Source organism: Dendropsophus ebraccatus, chromosome 13, assembly GCF_027789765.1.
Source record: "Dendropsophus ebraccatus isolate aDenEbr1 chromosome 13, aDenEbr1.pat, whole genome shotgun sequence".
NCBI lineage: Eukaryota > Metazoa > Chordata > Amphibia > Anura > Hylidae > Dendropsophus > Dendropsophus ebraccatus.
This window is the reverse complement of record NC_091466.1, coordinates 18,138,930-18,156,560: the sequence shown is the minus strand read 5'-3', so window position 1 is coordinate 18,156,560 and position 17,631 is coordinate 18,138,930. Positions and strand designations below refer to the sequence as shown.

Below are 17,631 nucleotides of genomic sequence, written 5' to 3'. Positions count from 1 at the left end.
CCCTAAAAAGGAGGATTACAAGGATATATCCTCATAATCACCTCTAGACGCATCCGCAGTTTATTAGCGGAGGGAGTAATGGAATAAACAGGGACAGTGATATTATACGCTGCTGTGTACAGGCCCACATAAAAGACTGGGTTTTCTATTCTGTAGAGAAAATAAAAGTAGTCAAGGGCAGCACCCTGAATACACAGCTATATGCAATAGCAAATAGCTGGCCTTTGGGAGGAGAACACACAATGGGGGAAATTTATCAAACTGCTGTAAAGTGAAACTGGCTCAGTTGCCCCTAGCAACCAATCAGATTCCACCTTTCATTTTCCAAAGAGTCTGGGAGGAATCTGATTGGTTGCTAGGGGCAACGGAGCCAGTTTCACTTTACACCATGTTTGATAAATCTCCCCTAATATATCTCCAGCTATATACAAGTACACCCCCTTCTACATGCTGTATAGCAGGGATGGGGAACCATCTGCCCTCCAGCTGTTACAAAAATAGAATTGCCATCACGCCTGGACAGCCAAAGCTTTGCTTTGGCTGTCCAGGCATGATGGGACTTGTAGTTTTCCAACAGCTGGAGGGCGGACGATTTCCCATCCCTGCTGTACAGTCATTTTAGAGGAGACCCCTTTAAGTTACAGGTTTTAAGAGAGGGCCGGGTGCCCTTACAGACACTACCGGGGGCATCTAGTGCCTACAACTCCAACCACTACCACCGGCTTCAGATGGAAGGCTCCTTCAGGCAGCAATAGGAATAGGGTTGGCGTCTCTCCAATCCTGATCATGAAGTGTGTGCATTACTGCAAATTGTTCTCATTTAGAGGAATGAGGCCAAGCTGCAATATTAAATGGGATCTGTCAGCTCTACAACATGCTCGGAGCTGTGGACAAGGACGGATAGCTGACAGGGTGGAGGGGGGGATAGAATAAATGAAAGGGTGGATGGCTACGTTTTAAAGGGGTTATCCAGCTCTACAAAAACATTGCCACTTTTCCCCCTACCGTTGTCTCCAGTTCAGGTGTGGTTTGCAATTAAGCTCCATTTACTTCAATGGAAGAGAGTTTCAAAACCCCACCCAATCTGGAGACAACAGTAGGGGGAAAGTGGCCATGTTTTTGTAGCGCTGGATAACCCCTTTAAAATCATCTTTTACTTGCAAGCTCGAGAGGCTGAGCTGCAATATGTCTGCCTCCTCCCTCCCCCACCCCTTCCAGCCAGTCAACATACAAAAGGTGTGGGGGAGGGAGGATGCATGCATGTTGCAGCTTGACAACACCGCCTTAAGGGGTTCTCCAGCGAAAAGCTTTATCCCAGTAATCGAAACACATTATAGAGTTGTATAACTTTGTTAAACGCCTCAATCACCTCTCTACCCCCCTTACCTATCTTTCCCCCCTCAACCCCCACCAGGAAGTGAAGTAAACTCATTCTTACCTCATGATTGTTGACCCCAGGCTGCTCTGTAGCAGCCATTTTGTGACAATGCTATTGTCAAGAGGGAGGCGGGTCTAAGCCCTGTTAGGCCAGCCTCCCTTTGTCAGATGACACGGGTTGCTCAGCTCTGATTGGCTGAACAAGATGTAAGCCATCTAACAGTTTTACAGTTAGACATCACAGGAGACAAAGTGCATCATGGGAAAGCCCAAACCAGGAAGTGAAGAAGAAATGAAGACACCAACTGGAGCTTCAGGGACCTGCAGATAGCAAGAAACTCAATTTCAACAGTGTGTAAACATAGCCTTTCTGTGCTTTCAATCCACTCCTGGTTTTGGCTTCAAAATACTGAGCAAAAATACTATTTGTGAACATAGCCTAAGTGGTAATGGGGATCCAGAAAAGTGGATTTCCCCTTTAAATTGACAGACCTGTGTTCAGGCTGAGACTGGCGGCCATTATTCAGACACAAAAACAAATGTGGAAAAAGGCTTCAGGGTAAAGTGCATTGTGTAGGTAGAATAGTGGCTATAATGGACACATGCATCCTTGACTAATACCGGTATTACTTATACATGAGCTTAGATGTGTTTCCTTTAAATGAAGACATCTCAAGTAACAGTAAGAGCTGAATACCTAAAAAAAAAACTTCATTAACCGCAATAGGGTTAAACATTGGCGCGATACATCCAATGTCGAGTAGAGATGAGAGAAACTTCAGTAGAAATAAAGAAAATCTCCCAGTTCCCCAGCACTGGATCCATCTTTCCCCGGCACTGGATCCATCTTTTCCCAGCAACCAGGGAGGAACAGCACGGAGCAGACTTTAAAGGGGTTGTCAAGCTAAAATCTTTTTCTTTCAAATCAACTGGTGTGAGAAAGTTATATAGATTTGTAATTTAAGCCTCAAGTCTTCCCATACTTATTAGCTGATGTATGTCCTGCAGGAAGTGTTTTATTTTCAGTCTGACACAGTGCTCTCTGCTGACATCTCTGGCCGAGACAGAAACCAGGAACTGTCCAGAGCAGGAGAGGTTTTCTATGGGGGATTCATGGAAAACCGAGAGAGTTCCTGTCTCGGCCAGAGATGTCAGCAGAGAGACTGAAAATAAAACATTTCCTGCAGGACATACAGCAGCTAATAAGTAAGGTAAAACTTGATATTTTTTAATAGAAGTAAATTACAAATCCATATAACTTTGTCACACCAGTTGATCTGAAAGAAAAAGATTTTTGCTGGACAACCCCTTTAAAGCCCGCAGCCTGATGATCAGAATGCATATAGGAACAAAGCGCTTTGCTTCACTCCTGTAAACTCGCTCATCTCTAGTCTTGAAACTTTCCAGAGCATTTACCATCACTGCAGGGACAAAGAACTGTATGGCGCCCCCTACAGTTCATATGTGTTTTGCATTGACAATTATTCCTCTAAAGTAGTTGCCACCAATCTACTGCAGAACTACAACTACCATCATGATGGGAGATGCTGCAAAATATGGTGTTTGGTCTAGAGAAGGGATGGGGAACCTTCGGCCCTTCAGCTGTTGCAAAACTACAGTTCCCATCATGCCTGGACAGCCATCAATTTTTTGCATAAAACGGATGGAAAAAACGCAGTGTGCACCCAGCCTTAATCTATCACGCTTGCTAGGACAGCGAGTCGCACATTTTTTTGAGAATTATTAGACCTATTATTACTATGAGCCTTAACATGTGACCTCAGGGGGTTAAGAGAGCAAATAATTCCTCTCTGAACAGCTGGGAGAGTGAGCGAGCGCTTGGCTGAGACACTTCCATGTAACACATCCAATTATGTCATCCTCCAGGAGAAGCTGACATGCTATGAAACTATTTGCTCCTGCAAACAGGCAAGAAAACACATTTCCCTTTTCCTGGATTCCTGTGATTTTCCTCTTCGCCTGTCAGTCACCCGCAGCCATTGCAGAACGGCAGAGGAGAAGGCGCTGCACCCCCCCTCTGGCAGTATAGGGGGCAAGCAGCCAAGCAAGAGAGCGGTGCGTGCAAAGAAATCCTCCTCTTCTATCAGGAGGACCGTGCAGCCGCCACATGGTATCAAATCACTGAGAATCGCCCAGGCACTGGGGTGGCAGGGGTTAATAACCAGGCAGTATAACCAGAGCTCGCTCGCTCTCTCCATTAGGAGTGACTTTAGCAAATACATGGATAATGCTGACATAGGTGTAAATATTACCGGCCAAATATGAAGTGACATGTCAGGATGTTTAGTATCCGGGATCAGCCACTTAGGGTTGGCAATAAAAAGCTCTTCCCCCCCAGGCCCCTGGTTTCCAGCACACGAGGAGACATAGGACACTAATGAATTGGCCCTCCATTCATTTAGTCTTGTAAAAGTCATTCAGCTTCCCAAGTGTCCCGCTTCCCCGGAGAAGTCTGGTGAGACGCAGTGCAGAGACTTATTGTAGACTTCTTGGTGGAGTCAGAACTTTTAGATTTGTTCGATTAAAGGGGTACTCCGGTGAAAATCTTTTTTTCTTTCAAATCAGAAAGTTATATAGATTTGTAAATTACTTCTATTCAAAAATCTCAGGTCTTCCAATACTTATCAGCTGCTGTATGTCCTGCAGGAAGTGGTGTATTCTTTCCAGTCGGACACAGTGCTCTCTGCTGCCACCTCTGTCCCTGTCAGGAACTGTCCAGAGCAGCAGCAAATCCCCATAGAAAACCTCTTCTGCCCTCTGGACTGGAAAGAATACCACTTCTTGCAGGACATACAGCAGCTAATAAGTACTGGAAGACTTGAGATTTTTTAATAGAAGTAAATTGCAAATCTCTGGCACTTTTTGGCACCAGTTGAGGAGTCCTGGATAATATGGATGCAGCCATAGGCATGCTGGAGTTGCACTCATCTCTAATAGTCCTGCAGTGTCACCTGTAGGTTGTATCCATTTTAAAGGGATTATCCAGCGCTACAAAAACATGGCCACTTTTCCCCCTACTGTTGTTATCTCCAGTTCAGGTGCAGTTTGCAATTAGGCTCCATTTACTTCAATGGAACTGAGTTTCAAAACCCCGCCCAATCTGGAGACAACAGTAGGGGGAAAGTGGCCATGTTTTTGTAGCGCTGAATAACCCCTTTAATCTCACATACGGAGCTGTTCTTTGTCTCCTTAGCTTTCTTCCTCCTGTAGATACCTTCTTGAATCCCTAAGGCAAACAACCACATGGATGACACCATACCCCCTTGCTCCAGCAGAAACATAGTACAGCAGGTCATGCCACCATCCAGTCCATGAGTTATAACTATGATAACCCTTTAAAAATGGAGACAGAAACTCATACATTGTATGCTGATTAAAACTGAACACAGCAATGGGCTTGGACCACAACCAGAGATGGGATAGAGACATAAAGAGAAAGTTACTCAGCCACCACCAACACAGCAAAACTGTTGGAAAATTTTAAAAAAAACACACACACATTAAAGCTCCAAGTGTGAACACAGCCTGAGGGACTGGAAGGCTCACACTAACATCATTGAACCGTCAACTGCACAACAGACCCGATCAGCTGACAAACAGATTTTAGAGGGGTTGTCCAGAGAAAATCTTTTTCATTTAAATCAACTGGTTTCAGAAAGGTATATAGATTTGTAATTTACTTCTATTTAAAAAATCTCTAGTCTTCCAGTACTTATCAGCTGCTGTATGTCCTGCAGAAAGTGGTGTATTCTTTCCAGCCAGAGGCCATGTTCACATTTTGTAAGACACCGGCCATTCTGTGACCTGGCTGGGTCACAGAACGGCCAGTGTCTGAAAAGATCATCTCGGCCAGTACTGCAGTAACGGCCGGATGATCTATTGCGCAGTTAAATTCTGATGCGGGCGCATCTGAGCGCGCTCACATCAAAATTCCCCACTGCTCACAATTGTGAGCAGTGACAAGGTTTTCTGCGGCCAACATTCAGTGAATAGCAGCCGCAGAAAACCGACATGTCAATTTCTTGCGGCGCCGCTAGGGATCCCGGCCGAGGTCTATACCATGTGTATACACTCCGGCCGGGATTCCATTGAAGGCAGCACTACGTAAGCTACGCAGTAATCACGGCCGTTGTTGCAAATCGGCAACAACCTCTGTGATTACTACATAGCTTACGTAGTGTGAACATAGCCTGACATAGTGCTCTCTACTGCCACCTCTGTCCATGTGTCAGCACCTCCTGCAGGACATAAAGCAGCTGAATGGAGATTTTTAAATAAAGGTAAGTTACAAGTCTATATAACCTTCTCAAACCAGCTGATGAAATAAAAAGTAACCCTTTGACTCGTTCATCAGGCCTATTACACAGGGTGAGGTCTCTAACTATTCGGCCAATAATGGTAGTTGTAGTTTTCCAACCACTGGTAAGCCTTTGGTTTGGAAACATTGCCCTAACAGGAGAAACCCCTTTAAGGGTGCGTTCACACCTACAGGATCCGCAGCAGATCTGCAGCAGATTTGATGCCGTGTTCAGTTCAATTAAATAAAATCAGCTGCGGATCCAGTAAGTGTGAACATACCCTAAAAAAGTTTTTCCTCCCTCCCTAAATGAATACAGTTCTGTCTCCCATAGAAATCCTGGATACACGTTAGCTCCTTGTAGATGCTTCCTATCCTTCTCTGTCACCAGTTCCGGGGACTCTGCCATTCACCTGCATGAAGGACGGGCGCTAGAACTGATGTTCATAGTGTGGATGGAAACATGGTCTGTGCCAAATGACTTTCCAAAGTAAAGTCTCTGTAAGATCTAGTCACACATGCGAAGGAAGAGAGAGGAGCCAGGGGCAGGCTGGTGCGGTGCGAGCCATCACTGCCTCTCCGGGCTCCGCGCTGCTGGAAATGCTGGGTAAATATTGACTGTGCTTATTAATCACCACATTGTAGTTTCTTTGTCATCTTGGTAAACGGATCTGATTAACAATTAACTATTATCAAGAGGAGTGGAAAATGCAACAATTAGGCTCCCCAACCTGTGGAGAAAGGAGCGACTCTCAATAACAATGTACCCAGTATGTCCCAGCAATTCACTGCCCACTGACTGGAACTGGGCAAGGTTATGAGAACACACAGTGGCCCAAATTTATTATTGCACAGGGAACAACATGCATCCAATGCTATGGGTCCGTCACACTGTAATGTGCAATGGAACCAGTAGAGAGTCAAGTGGGAGTGTGCACGGAGTCCGTGGCAAGCTAGCCGTGTGATTTCCATAGTGTGCACATACCCAAGCTGCCCCTTAGAAGAATCTAACCTGCTGATACAGTGAGTCCAAGAAGTATTTGATCCCTTGCTGATTTTCTTTGTTTGCCCACTAATAAAGACACTATCCTTCAGCACTTTTAATGGTAGATATATTCTAACATGGAGAGACAGAATATCAAGAAAAAAATCCAGAATATAATTTTAAAGAATATATTTTAATTAATTTGTATTTCAATGAGGAAAATAAGTATTTGATCCCTCTTGCCAAACACACTCAATACTTAGTGGCAAAGCCTTTGTTTGCAAGCACAGCGGTGAGACGTTTGTTGTAGTTAACCACAAGTTTAGCACACACACCAGGGGGAATTTTGGCCCACTCTTTTTTGCAGATTCTCTCTAAATCATGAAGGTTGGTGGGTTGTCGCTTGGCAACTCTGACCTTCAGCTCCCTCCATAGATTTTCGATCGGATTGAGGTCTGGCGACTGGCTGGGCCGCTCCATGACCTTAATGTGATTTTTCTTGAGCCAATTCTTTGTTGCCTTTGCTGTATGTTTAGGGTCGTTATCATGTTGGAAGACCCAACCACGGCCCATTTTCAGGGGAGGGGAGGAGGTTGTCCCTCAGGATTGTGCGGTACATGGCTCCATCCATCTTCCCAGTGATGCGGTGAAGTAGCCCTGTACCCTTGGCAGAGAAACACCCCCAAAACATTATGCTTCCACCTCCATGCTTGACGGTGGGCACAGAGTTCTTGGGGTCATAGGCAGCATTTTTCTTCCTCCACACATGGCAGGTGGAGTTGAGGCCAAAAAGTTCAATTTTGGTCTCATCTGACCACAAAACCTTCTCCCAATAACTTGGTTCATCTTTCAAATGATCATTGGCATACTTCCTCAAGTGCCTCCACATGTGCTCTCTTCAGCAGGGGTACCTTTCGGGCACTGCAGGATGTGAATCCATTGTTGCGCAAAGTGTTGCCAATTGTTTCCTTGCAAACTGTGGTCCCAGCTGCCTTCAGGTCATTTGCTAACTCCTGCCGAGTGCTTGCAGGACGATTTCTGACTGTTCTCAGCATCATTGCCACCCCACGAGGCGAAATCTTCTTTGGAGCACCGGGCCGAGGTCTGGTGATTGTCATGTTATACTCTTTAAACTTTCTGATAATTGCACCAATAGTTGTTACTTTCACATCCAACACCTTACTAATCTTTTTGTAGCCCATTCCAGCTTTGTGAAGGTCAACAATTCTGACTCTGAGGTCCTGTGACAGCTCTTTAGTTTTACCCATGTTGGAGACTTGAAATCTGTGTGATCTGTCTGATTCTGTGGACAGTTGTTTTTCACACAAGTGATTAGTGAGAACAGGTGGCTTCAGGTCAGGTAACAAGTTGATTGGGAGTGTCTAACTGGTCTGTAAAAGCCAGAACTGCTAATGAATACTAGGGGATCAAATACTTATTTCAATCCATGAAATACAAATCAATTAATATATATTCCTTAGATTTATTTTCTGGATTTTCTTTTTAATATTCTGTCTCTCCATGTAAGAATACATCTACCATTAAAAGTATAGAATGCTCATGTCTTTATTAGTGGCCAAACAAAGAAAATCAGCAAGGGATCAAATACTTCTTGGACTCACTGTATGTCCCTATAGCGCACAAGGCGCTGAGGATGAGGGTCATTTGTTTACCTTCAGCCTCGGCGCTGTTTGGGGGATATTAGCAGTTTATTTAATATGCTAATTAGGTGCTTTGGTGCCCTGAGGGCGGGACTTCTGAACAGCCCACGCCTCCCAACTAATATTGTTAGGGGGTGGGCGAGCCAGATAGGTGCACTGAAGGAGATGGTGCTTTAAAGGGGGTGGGACTAACTCCTTCAGTGCACCGATCCGGCTCGGCCACCCTTCCTAAGGATGGTCCGAACCTGCCGAGGTTCGGGTTCATATGAACCCAAACGCTCGGCATCAGATTCCCGCTGTCTGCCCGCTCCGTTCAGCGGGTGGATACAGCGGGAGGACCGCCTGGAAAACTGGGATACAGCCTATGGCTATGGTTGTATCCCAGTTTTCCAGGCGGTCCTCCCGCTGTATCCACCCTCTCCACGGAGCGGGCAGACAGTGGGAATCATTGCCGAGAGTTCGGGTTCTTGCGAACCTGAACCTCGGCAGGTTCGGACCATCCCTACTCCTAACAATATAAGTTGGGAGGGGCGAGCAGATCAGTACTCTCATCCCCAGTGCACCAAAGCACCTCACTAGCATATTAAATAAACTGTTAACATCGCAAAAAAAGCGGCGAGGATGAAGGTAAAAAAAATTACCTTCATCCTCATCCTAGGGTGGTCCCTCTAGTGCACTATGGGGACATGTCAGCAGGTTGGATGCTTCTAACCTGCTGACAGTTTCCCTTTAAGTTGCTTTCCGCTCTGGATCCCTCTTCTCTTGTTATCCGTTATCATGGCCGTTCCAATCTTATCATGTGAAAGCAATAGCTGGCTGCGCTTCATCCCAGCTGGATGACGTTCAGAACTGAGCAGCTTACCACAGTCCCATGCCAACAACTTGGAATAAGAAAATACTAAAAAATTGCCTTATAGCTGGGGCCTTAATGTTGCAATCTGGGATTATCTTTTTATAGTTCTAGTTTTTAGTCATTGCTGGAATTCTTCTGTCCTTCACACGGGATGACTAGGCCGGAGTGACCTCGCATCCATAGTAATGTACCATGCTGCAACAAGGTACTTTACATTACAATGCAATGTCACGCTGGCCTACTCGTCACACAGGATTCTGAACATGGAACAAGTTTGCTGATACTTCAAAAACTTTTCTAAAGATTTAACCCCCCCCCTTCCTGAAAAACCCTTTAAGTCTGTCAGGGAACTGACGACAAGCCAAAGTTATTTTGCTGAAGCATCTCTGTAATTCATAGAGAGGAGGCTGCCGGCCTCTACAGCTATTCCAGGGGAAAACAATGGAGAATGTATCCCAGAGAACGCTGGCTTCTATCGACATCAGACGACTGCCAACAGGAGAGCGATGTGCATGGACAGCTATAGCCAGATACAGTAAACAGGCCCGAGAGTGACAGCCATGTCACTTACATACAGCCCAACAAGGTCACAACATCTGTCAGTACGAGGGCAGTGAAACCTGCCGAACAGCAAGATCACAACTGAAACAACTTACATGCAAAAAGAATAGGAAACGGTTACGAGACGCCTTTATTTTGGTGGGAAAAAAAAAAGAAAAGAAACAAAACCGCAATCTATTAATTCTACCGCTGGCGCGAATAGGAGATGCATAAACGTCTCATCTGTTTATTATCACACCAAACAATGACATGCATCCTGTCTATTAGAGAGAGCCTGATCACTAGTCATTTGCCTGATCACTAGTCATTTGCTCTGTTTAGGGGCCAACGTGACCTTTGTAAAGGGCATGAAGGGGGGGGGGGGGTCATCATCAGGGCAGTAAGGGGTCTTCAGCTACAGGAGACATATGGAGGAGGATACTAGAAGTTTGTACTGGGAGGGGTACTCGAGGGTCATAAATTTTTCTTTTTGTTTTAAAGTTTAAAAAAAAAAAGCCATACTCACCTGCCCTGATGTTGTTCCAATGACCCCAGGTTACCGCAGCATCCTGACCAAGTAATATGGTGTGCCCACAGGAAGTGCTCATCCAGCCAATCGCCAGCTGAGGTGAGTCATCCATTCAGCCAGCGATTGGTTAATCGGGCCGTTCACAGGAACCAACAGCGAGCAGCAGGGACTGGAAGCCATCAACACATCAGTGGGAGCAGATGAGTATGGCCTTTTTTTTCCGCAGCACCTCAAACCAAATATTTAAAAGATTTGGGGTCGCTGCTATGCCCCTTTAAAGTAAATGCGCTTACTGCAGTACAGACATAGAGTCCTTTTCTAATGTGAACACAGCCTTAGACCGCAGCAGAGAAGCTTCTAAGCTCAGTTTTGAAGAACAGAAACACAGTCATGAGATGGGCCATGGGGATAGATCTATAGGCCTCACACACAGGATTGTGATCAGTATTTGTAGCCATAACCAGGAGTGAGACACACACCAACAATACCCTACAAGGCCCCATGCACAGCATTATACGGACGTATATTTTGCATCCCTGTTACCACTGAAAGTGCTGGCCTGACCCCAGGTACTATGAGCCAGGCTGACAGCTGTCACTCAGCCGTCATCAGTCCGCAATCCAGATGCACAAACCCTATGTGTGAACGCAGCCTTAGGCCCCGACAATTTATGATGTTGTTTCATCCTCATTTTAGGTTTTCCTGACATAACATTCTGTAACAATATCTGGAAAGCGTAATCCCATCATTTCTACAAAGCAGGCGGTATAACCTTCTAACAAACAATGGCGTTACATAATGAACTCTACAACTTCCAAGAGCAGCAGAAAAAGACGACAGAATAGTTTCAATTAGTCCCCCGACCTATCACTCCCAGCATGCCGAGATAGACTGTCGCTGTCAGGACATGCTGAGAGTGGTAGTCCTGCAGCCGTGTAGTGTTCACATCTACCAGCTTAGAAGCCCTGAAGGATGGGGGATGAATGAGGCAGGGTGAGGGGGATATTACTGATCAGCGGTAAGCCATGGGAGATGGGGGGATGGGGAGAGGTGCCGGTCAGGACTCTAGACAAGAGGGATGAAGAGGCTGGAAGCAGCAGTAGTAATTCTGCTCTGAGAAGACCAGAGCTCCAGAGCCTATTGTGACTGTATAAGCAAACGCTCTGCAAACTGTACATCATAGAGACAACGCTACAGACATCTACAGGACGCAATGTGGTGTATTGATGGGACTGTCAATGGAGCTCAGAGGGGACAATCCTGCAGTATCCAGCACTATGTACAGGACCAGCCTCACATTGCATCCATCCCTGATCGCAAGGATGACGTGTGTTTGATTCTACAGCACAGGGCAGACGCTCTGCAGCAGCACTGAGCAACTGGTGTAATGTATAGGGCACCACGCATACTGTATATACACAACCGCACAACTATGGCAATGTGTGGCACTATACCCTGCAACATGTGTAATGTATAGGGCATCTTCATACTGTATACGCACAACCATGGCAATGTGTGGCACTATACCCTGCAACATGTGTAATGTATAGGGCACCCTTCATACTCTATACGCACAACCATGGCAATGTGTGGCACTATACCCTGCAACATGTGTAATGTATAGGGCACCCTTCATACTGTATACGCACAAGCATGGCAATGTGTGGCACTATACCATGCAACATGTGTAATGTATAGGGCACCCAGCAGCATACTGTATATACAACCGCACAACTATAGCAATGTGTGGCACTATACCCTGAAACATGTGTAATGTATAGGGCATGCCGCAGCATATTATATATACAACCGCCCAACTATGCAAATGTACAGTACTATATCCAACAGCATGTGTCATGTAAAGAGCGCCCAGCACACTGTATATATATATATATATATATATAATCGCACAACTGTGCCAATGTGTGGCCCTATACACTACAGCATGGGTAGTGTAGAGCACCCTCAATACTGTATAAATACAACCACACATCTATGCCAATATATGGTACTATAGTCTGCAATTGGCATAAAGTATAGCGTACAAAGCAGTATACCGTATATATACAACCGCACAACTATGCCAGTGTGTGGTACTATACCCTGCAGCAGGTGTTATGTACAGAGCACCCAGCATACTAATAATATATATATATATATATATATATATATATATATATATATATATATATATAAATAAATAAAACCACACAACTATGCAAATGTGTGGCACTATACCCTGGAATACGTGTAATGTATAGGGTACCCACAATGCTGTGTATATTATATATATATATATACATACACACACACACATGTGTATGTATGTGTGTATGTATATATATATATATATATATATATATATATATATATATATATATATATATATATATATATATACACACAACTATGCCAATGTGTGGCACTATACCCTGCAACATGTGTAATGTACTGGCCTACCAGCATACTGTATATATACAACCGAACGACTATGCCAATGTGTAGCCCTATATCCTGGTACATGTGGTGTACAGGACACACAGTCGAATACAGTATACTATAAAGTATAGTCCAGTAATGTCCAGTAATGGCGCCACTGGTCTCCAACTGGGAGCGGACGACATGACTGGTGTCACCACTGCGGCCAATGCCTCGCTAATGCCAGGCTTACACCCAAACCATTGTACCCCTGGGCACCAATACTAATAAATAGCAAGAGTCGCCCGGCCATATGGCCGCCCTCCGCGTGCCCACACACAGGGTACATCGCCATGGACAGCCGGTGACAGCCCTCAACGTGCCCACACACAGGGTACATCACCATGGACAGCCGGTGACAGCCCTCCGCGTGCCCACACACAGGGTACATCGCCATGGACAGCCCTCATCGTGCCCACACACAGGGTACATCACCATGGACAGCCGGTGACAGCCCTCCGCGTGCCCACACACAGGGTACATCGCCATGGACAGCCGGTGACAGCCCTCCGCGTGCCCACACACAGGGTACATCGCCATGGACAGCCGGTGACAGCCCTCCGCGTGCCCACACACAGGGTACATCGCCATGGACAGCCGGTGACAGCCCTCCGCGTGCCCACACACAGGGTACATCGCCATGGACAGCCGGTGACAGCCCTCCGCGTGCCCACACACAGGGTACATCGCCATGGACAGCCGGTGACAGCCCTCCGCGTGCCCACACACAGGGTACATCGCCATGGACAGCCGGTGACAGCCCTCCGCGTGCCCACAGTCAGGGTACATCGCCATGGACAGCCGGTGACAGCCCTCCGCGTGCCCACACACAGGGTACATCGCCATGGACAGCCGGTGACAGCCCTCTGCGTGCCCACAGTCAGGGTACATCGCCATGGACAGCCGGTGACAGCCCTCCGCGTGCCCACACACAGGGTACATCGCCATGGACAGCCGGTGACAGCCCTCCGCGTGCCCACACACAGGGTACATCACCATGGACAGCCGGTGACAGCCCTCCGCATGCCCACACATAGGGTACATCGCCATGGATCGCCATGGACAGCCGGTGACAGCCCTCCGCATGCCCAGTCAGGGTACATCGCCATGGACAGCCGGTGACAGCCCTCCGCATGCCCGGTTAGGGTACATCACCATGGGCAGCCGGTGACAGCCCTCCGCGTGCCCACAGTCAGGGTACATCGCCATGGACAGCCGGTGACAGCCCTCCGTGTGCCCACACACAGGGTACATCGCCATGGACAGCCGGTGACAGCCCTCCGCGTGCCCACAGTCAGGGTACATCGCCATGGACAGCCGGTGACAGCCCTCCGCATGCCCGGTTAGGGTACATCACCATGGGCAGCCGGTGACAGCCCTCCGCATGCCCACACACAGGGTACATTGCCATGGACAGCCGGTGACAGCCCTCCGCGTGCCCACACACAGGGTACATCGCCATGGACAGCCGGTGACAGCCCTCCGCGTGCCCACAGTCAGGGTACATCGCCATGGACAGCCGGTGACAGCCCTCCGCATGCCCGGTTAGGGTACATCACCATGGGCAGCCGGTGACAGCCCTCCGCATGCCCACACACAGGGTACATTGCCATGGACAGCCGGTGACAGCCCTCCGCATGCCCACACATAGGGTACATCGCCATGGACAGCCGGTGACAGCCCTCCGCATGCCCACACATAGGGTACATCGCCATGGACAGCCCTCCGCATGCCCACACATAGGGTACATTGCCATGGACAGCCAGTGACAGCCCTCCGCATGCCCACACATAGGGTACATCGCCATGGACAGCCGGTGACAGCCCTCCGCATGCCCACACATAGGGTACATCGCCATGGACAGCCGGTGACAGCCCTCCGCATGCCCACACATAGGGTACATCGCCATGGATCGCCATGGACAGCCCTCCGCATGCCCAGTCAGGGTACATCGCCATGGACAGCCGGTGACAGCCCTCCGCATGCCCGGTCAGGGTACATCACCATGGACAGCCGGTGACAGCGCTCCGCGTGCCCACACATAGGGTACATCGCCATGGGCAGCTGGTGACAGCCCTCCGCGTGCCCAGTCAGGGTACATCGCCATGGACAGCCGGTGACAGCCCTCCGCATGCCCAGTCAGGGTACATCGCCATGGACAGCCGGTGACAGCCCTCCGCGTGCCCAGTCAGGGTACATCGCCATGGACAGCCGGTAACAGCCCTCCGCATGCCCACACACAGGGTACATCGCCATGGACAGCCCTCCGCGTGCCCACACATAGGGTACATCGCCATGGGCAGCCGGTGACAGCCCTCCGCGTGCCCACACACAGGGTACATCGCCATGGACAGCCCTCCGCGTGCCCACACATAGGGTACATCGCCATGGGCAGCCGGTGACAGCCCTCCGCGTGCCCACAGTCAGGGTACATCGCCATGGGCAGCCGGTGACAGCCGCAGATGCCAGGTCGTATTCGCTTCACGTGCATCGGTTACGTAGAACAAGAGGTATTGTGTGGCAGTCATGTGACACATGTGATGGCACCGGTGCCCTCACACACAGCCTGGCATCACTCAGCACACAATACACACAGCCATCCATCCACATCCCACCCAGACACAGCCGGGCTCCCGGGGACACCTACCGTGGGCGCTGGCACTGTCTGACGACAACTTGTAGCAAGAATCCCAAAGCAGAGAGGGTGAGAGAGCGCCGGGAGAGCCGCCAGCCCGCGCCCGGCACCTCCGGGTGGTGAGCCCAGCGACACTTACACCGGGGAAAGGAGAAGCAGGAGGAGGAGGGAGCGGGCGGGGAAAGGATGCAACGCGCATGCGCACACTACTGACTGATCAACGGGGGCGATACGGATGGGCGGGGGGGACAAATTCAGCAGTCTGCGACACCCCTGAGCTGGGGCGCCCAGCGACTGACATAGCAGCCTCTATACATCGCTATATACCGCGCATACACCAGGGTATACAGCTAGCGGGACACTGGGGTCAGCTGCGTATAGGACACACAATATATACAGTGCTACCCTAAGGAATACAATATATGTGTATGTACAGTGTTACACTCAGGTACATTATTATTATTATTATTATTATTATTATTATATAATAGCTGTATATACCGTGTTATACAGTGTTACACTGAGGTATAGTATATAGCTGTATATACAGTTACACTGAGGTATAGTATATAGCTGTATATACAGTGTTACACTGAGGTATAGTATATAGCTGTATATACAGTGTTACACTGAGGTATAGTATATAGCTGTATATACAGTTACACTAAGGTATAATATATAGCTGTATATACAGTGTTACACTGAGGTATAGTATATAGCTGTATATACAGTTACACTGAGGTATAGTATATAGCTGTATATACAGTTACACTGAGGTATAGTATATAGCTCTATATACAGTTACACTGAGGCATAGTATATAGCTGTATATACAGTGTTACACTGAGGTATAATATATAGCTGTATATACAGTGTTACACTGAGGTATAGTATATAGCTGTATATACAGTTACACTGAGGTATAGTATACAGCTGTATATAGTCTTACACTGAGGTATAGTATACAGCTGTATATACAGTGTTACACTGAGGTATAGTATACAGCTGTATATACAGTGTTAGACCATGTTCACACAATGTATATTTTCGTAAAAGTACAGTCGTTGTTGCCGGTTGCAACAACGGCCGTGATTATTACGAAAATATAGGTTACCTTGCCGTCTATGGGATCCCGTCCGGAGCGTATACACATAGTAAACGTTCCGGCCAGGATCTTTAGTGGCACCGCAAACAACTGATGTGTGAGTCTTCATTTATATTGAATATACAGTGTTACACTGAGGTATAGTATATAGCTGTTTATACAGTGTTACACTGAGGTATAGTATGCAGAGGTGTATATACAGTGTTACACAGAGGTATGGTAAACACAGGTGTTTATACAGTGTTGGCCATGTTCAGACCTTGTAAGAGAGAGTCACGGAACAGCCGGTCTCAGAAAAGATTTTCCCGGCCGGATGATCTTTAGCGCCGCTTTGTTCTAATGCGGGTGTATCCATATGCGCTCGCATCAGAACTTCCCACTGCACATAATGGAGCGTGGGACCAGAGCCGCTCGCTCTATTGCGTGCACTGACATGGTTTTCTGCGGCTGCTATTCAATGAATAGCGGCCGCAGCAAAACTGACATATCAGTTTTCTACTGCGCCGCTACGGATCCCGGCCGGAGTGTATACCCTGTGTATACACTCCGGCTGGGATTCCATAGGCGGCAACGTCACGTATATTTTCGTATTAATCACGGCTGCTGTTGCAATCGGCGACAACGGCCATAGTATTACGAAAATATACGTAATGTGAACATAGCCATAGGGTCCTATTACACGGATCGATTTTTAACGATTTACAACTAACGATAAATGATCGCAAACAAGATTGTTTATCTTTAACCTGAAACCGTTCACCATATTACACAGAACGATGGTCGTTATTGCGATCGTTTGTTCTATCTGATTTCAGAAAAACAATGGGCAATTACACTGAACGATTAGTGAAAAAATGCGGAACTTGAGCGAACGGACGTGGAATTACAGCGAACGATTAGGGAAAGATTAACGATAATTTTAGGTTCAGATCTAAATCAACGATTAACGACATACAAACGATTTTTCGATTGTTGCCTACAATTACACAGAACGACTATCGTTTAAATTCAAACAATATAACGATTTTTCGCACAATAATCGTCCCGTGTAATAGGGCCCTTACACTGTAGTAGTATTAAGCAGTGATCTATTTAGCTCTAACCCGGCCTCTGCTGTATACCAATGGACCAGCTCAGGAGAAGAACCCTT

General features: G+C 47.4%; 1 protein-coding gene across 2 annotated transcripts in view; it reads right to left on the bottom strand.

Annotated features, from left to right (window-relative positions):
* FUT8 (fucosyltransferase 8) overlaps positions 1-15,549 on the bottom strand; it is a 128,264-nt gene extending 112,715 nt beyond the window's left edge. For both annotated transcript variants that reach the window (XM_069950389.1, XM_069950390.1), the window contains exon 1: positions 15,389-15,549. The gene's annotated coding sequence lies outside the window, so the exon portion shown is untranslated. The remainder of the gene's footprint in view (positions 1-15,388) is intronic.
* Between the last annotated feature and the right edge of the window lie 2,082 nt (positions 15,550-17,631).